This window comes from Lontra canadensis, unplaced genomic scaffold (assembly GCF_010015895.1).
Source record: "Lontra canadensis isolate GAN:19392208 unplaced genomic scaffold, GSC_riverotter_1.0 scaffold37, whole genome shotgun sequence".
Lineage (NCBI taxonomy): Eukaryota > Metazoa > Chordata > Mammalia > Carnivora > Mustelidae > Lontra > Lontra canadensis.
The window spans coordinates 319,403-324,721 of NW_022631031.1; the positions used below are offsets into that span (position 1 = coordinate 319,403).

Sequence of the window (5,319 nt, forward strand, 5' to 3'; positions counted from 1 at the left end):
CTGAAGGCAGTTCATCTGTATCACCCTTTAACCTAAAGCAAGTGTAGAGAGCTCACTTATTCAATGCTTAGCAGGAGACAGGCTCTGTGCTAGGAATTCTGCATTCATTAGTAGTAATCTTCATTTAAAAATTCTTCTACAGGATACATACAGATAAGCGTTTGTCACCCAAGGACACAAAGTCAAACTTCAAACTGGCTTCAGCTTTCTGGTTGTGGTTCTAATGCCCTCATGGGGCCAATGCACTACCATGAAACCAGCCTATTTGCTCAGACATGTTTAACTTCATGGTTCTTGCCAGTTCCTTCCCCTAAGACTAAAACCTGTTCTCTAGTACCCCCAAGACATTCTCAAAGATCCTGCTTTCATCTGGAAAGACTTAATTGAGTCCTGATTCTGCAATTTACCTGGATGAAAAGATCACCATCAGCTGACGGTTCAAACTGCTGCTGAGTCCACCCCCACAACAGATCTAAGTCTTTGGATGATGTTAATATGAGTGATATTGATGAAAGTGGCTGGTTTTGAAACTATCAGACTTTATGCTAGGATCTTTACATTTAGTAGGTCATTTATTCCTCGTAAAAGTTCATCATTGTTATTCAATGTTATATCGTTGTTATCTCTGGTTTATGAAGGAGGCCCAGAAATGTTAAGCCATTTGCCTAAGACCTATGACTAGAAACTGGATTCAAACTCAGTTTAGCTTTTGCCACAATCCATGTTCTGACCCTTAGGAATTATTGTGATAAAGACTCCATGTAGGATTTAGGGTGGCAAACATCCTTATTCTCCTGGCACTCTACTGATTTTAACTGAGACCTACATCTCGGGAAACACCTCAATCTCAGAAAAGCCAGGCCTGTTGGCAACCCTGGCCTGTGTTAGAAGACTTAACTCTGGCCCATTCTCTTTTCAACAGGGCCAGGCCTGCGGTAAGCCCAATGCAGCAGTGGGCATTTGAGGATGGAAGTTACTCCTACTGGGGGTAAGTGAAGGAAGCTTAGGGACTTCTACTCCTCTGGCTTTGAGAGTCACCAAATTTTGAGTGGTAATCTTCAGATTGCTGTGGCAAGCAACTCAGGGAGCACTGAGAAGAAATGTCCCTTCACTCACATATTTGTTCTTTGCACTATTGGTTTATATCTTCAGTAGTGAACAGAAGGGACAACAGTCTTCAGCTGAGTCCAAGTTGTCACTCGTGACAGTCTTCAGATCTGAACCAGTCCTTAGTGAAATGATCTAACTTAACCTTCTCTTACTCCTTTCTCTGTCCCATCCAAGGCATAGGTTCTGGAATATATTATTATGGAAGCCATCTACAACTTCAGAACCTATAAGCTCTGTGGATTGTTCATGGCTAGATCCATGATCAGGTGGGCAACAGAGGACCATTTACCATGAAGCTATTAAAGCTTAACCCTCAGAGCCCTGCACCTGGAAGGGTCCTTTCCAAGTCCCCAAGAAAGACTTCAGCAATGTGTTGACATGATGGAAGTTTTGGGTTCAAGATTTACAAAAGTAGGACATATTAACTTCAGCTGATGAAGACTGGTTTCTCTTTCCAACTATGCCTTCATCACACTTCACCTGTAGCAGCTCACTTCCACATGGCTGTGACTATCTTTTGGGATCTGGCTACAGAGAAATTAAGCTGGGAATATTCCATATTAAATGAAATATGGAAGGATCTTTTGGAAGTTTCAAGAAAACAAATGGAAATTTCAGATAATTTGGCTTTATATTTTTTTCCGTTTTAAAATTTACTTATAAAATAAGTAAAAAACTCAAATAAAAATCAGTAGTGCAGAACAGAGATTCAAAAATATGTGCAAGGAAATCAAGAACAAGATCCTACAATGAAAACGGAGTTGCAGCACAACAAAAATTCACATAATATCAAAAGCAGTAACTTTTTGTAAGAGAAGATAATTTCCAAATAAAAATAATAAGTAGGCACTTGGTTTGCTTGAGAATCCATCCAACTAATGAAAAGAAGTAAATCATAAGAAAGCATTTTTTAAAAGTGTAAGTTACCTGCTGATATAACCAATATGAACACAGTGACAAAGATAGTAAAGTACTCAGACATTCTGTAAATGGAAGATAGACTCATTGTGTCCCTGCCTCACTCAGAAACTACTAAAGCTCCTGTGAAAGGGAAGTGGAATTTCTTAAGAACATAATGGGTGGAGAAGAGAAAACCTATCATGGCTATGAAGACTTTGAGGCCATGTATGTCATATCAATACCTTCGGATGGTCATGAATTTATTGTAAAAAGACAACATACACTAACATCCAGAACAGTAAAAGCCATGTTGAATGGCCCGTGTCAGTTTGCTGAGAATGAAGTAAATGAAGTCAGTTTTAGAGACATCCCTTCACATGCACTATGGAAAGTTTGCATGTATTTTACCCACAAGGGTTGCTACACTAACAGCTCCATGGAGATTCCTGAATTCCCAACAGCACCTGAAGTTTCCCAGGAACTACGTGATGGCTGCCAACTTCCGAGACTGTTAATTAAGGTCAATTATAATAAACTGTTAACTTTTTTCAGTATTTAATACCTACAATTCAGTTAGTAATTTTTTCATATATAGCATGCTGCCTGTGTGCAGTTGAACTTTAAAGTTCATGGTAAAGCAGATTATCTTCTGTACTTTTGTGTGGCAATCAAGTTGAAATTTGTCTGTTACATCATCAAATTAAGTTCACTTTCATAAATTGAGAAATAAACAAATATTCCAATTTGTTTAAAAAAAAGTAATAAAACATTGAGAATATGATACTACAACAAGAATACCAATCACATAATAGTTAATCCCAATTGTCAATTTGAAGACCGCTTAAAAGTCACCATTGCCCAAGAAAACTGGAAATGCCCTGAAACAGTACAGCTGACACATGAAAGAAATTTTGATTAGACATCTTCACAACTTTGACAACCATCCTAAATGTCCACATGACATTTCTAATATCAAATTGGGAATTGAAGTACTTTAAATACTATCAACACAAATATACGAACTTTAGTCAACCATGCTGAAGGAAATAATGAATTTTCCTTTCTCTTTAAAAAATGTTACATGACTGGACTGCTGTTGTATGAAAAGACAATCAAAGAATTCACAACAAGAAAAACAAAAAAACAAGGGTTTTTAAAAATATTATGGAAGTAAATCCAGAAGTGAATTAATTAAAAATAATACTATTTTTCTGACTTTGAGGGTATCTATGGTATTTGTCAGTTTTGTCAATTTTCAAAATGTGATTTAATTTTTTTCCTCATTCTAAGTATCTCTTTTCACACCAATTTTGTGATCTTTCTCTGATTTAAAGAGAACAGTTCCAATAGTGTAGGCTTCAGATCCGTTGGAGCCTAGACCTCCCTTCTCCCTGTTTGCAATGCCTGAGGGCAGAAGATTCAAGCAACCAGGCAGGCTGGGGCTATTTCTGTATGCGGAGTCAGAATCCATCTTATGTAACTGGAACTCCCACGTCTCTTTTTTTCAGGCACTAGCTTGAGAATTGCAAGTGCTCAAAACTTTCCAATTTTAAGACAGTGATTCTCCAAAGCCACAGTTTGGAAGTATCCTTATTTGTTCTCAGGAGTCCACCGCCGCTGCTGTGCCCCGCAGTCCATTTGAGAGTCTGTTTTTATTTCATAAAGTTTTGGCCTAAAATACTACAGAGCCACAATAAATATTCAATCATGTATTAATTACTTGCATGCAGTTAGAAAATTTGACAGTAAGTAACGTTTTAAAATGTAATCAGATTGACTTAGTGGAATCAGCTGGTTTTGCTTTATTTATTGTAACTATGTTATTGTAGCAGTTCCAGCCAGGGGCATTAGAAATGGAAAAAAAAAAAAAAAGGTACAAAACCCTAAACATAAGATATTAAATATGCCCAACAGGACTACTCCTTCCCATCCACCTCAGGCCATCTGGTCCTTTGCTTGGCCTAGCCTCTACACATTTATCTATAGCGTCAAGGAGTCTGGCCAAACAAGGTACTATCGTATGAAAAAATGAAGCCAATTAAATATACCATGATTCAGTTTATTTAAAATAATTTCAACATTTTGGGGCTATCTAGTTATTTACCAGTATGAACAATCAAGTTTATCTGAAACATCTTATTTATTAGAAACAGCCCAGGTCCCACGATACTCAAACAAGACTCAAATTATGACTTAAAAATCCTGATTTTATTCTAAGTGTATTACTTAAGATTTCAGAACAACAGTGCAATGAGTGAAAAGTGTAGAAGAGCCATACCTGGAGCTCGAAAGCTATACTTCTAAGAACAATGTTTTAAAACATACAATTTATATCAGGAAATAAAACTAATCCTAAAATACCTAGGCAGTCATTGGTCTTCAGGTAGCTGAATTTAGATGCTGGATTTAGAGCCAAGCACACCTGGGTTTAAAAGCCATTGAGCAGAGGCAGGTTATTTCACGAGTTATGCCTAATTTCCCTGGTGTGCAAAAACAGCATAATAATCCAGACCTTATAAGGCTGTTGAGACAATAAATGAGACGAATGTGCATAATAGATGCCAGTAAATGGGAGTTATTTTTAACTCTGCTCTAACAAGTTGATAATAATTTCTCATAATAAGGGCAGTGTCTGTACTACTTATTTAAAATACGTTCCATTGTTTATTATACTTTGCCGGTAATTTTTAAATGATTGGAATCAAAACCATTTTTTGGAGGATCTTTCAAAATATATTTGTCAGGGAAGAATCCCAACCTTATGGGAGAAGGGAGGGAATCCATCTGAGACCATTCCTTAGATGCCAAATGTAGACAAGACAGTGTCTTACTCATAGCACAGCACAGAGCAGGAGCCTCAGCACTGAGATGCCAGACCCTGGGTCCCCAAGTCCCATGGGTGGCACCATGGGACAAGATGGATGTCACACATGAAGTAGGTTGTACCATGGCTGAGAAGCCCAGAGCCAAGGGACCAGCAATTCCTGAGCGAGCAGCAAACAACCTGTCCCCCCACAGGAGTGTTCACTTACTTGTGGAGCCTAAGGAATAACACGGAGAACACTGGGAGATGGAGAGGAGAAGTGAGTTGAGGGAAATCAGAGGGGGAGACAAACCATGAGAGACTGTGGACTCTGAGAAACAAACTGAGGGTTTTGGAGGGGAGGGGTTGGGGGTTGTGGGAGCCTGGTGGTGGGCATTCAGGAGGGCACGTATTGCATGGAGCACTGGGTGTGGTGCATGAACAACGAATTTTGGAACACTGAAAAGAAATAAAATAAAATAACAAAAAAAAGGGGGCGGGATAGC

The 5,319-nt window shown here is 38.5% G+C and overlaps 1 pseudogene; it reads left to right on the forward strand.

Moving 5' to 3' along the window:
* The first annotated feature begins 2,117 nt into the window (after nucleotides 1-2,117).
* LOC116874542 lies at nucleotides 2,118-2,525 on the forward strand (annotated as a pseudogene).
* Nucleotides 2,526-5,319: the final 2,794 nt, after the last annotated feature.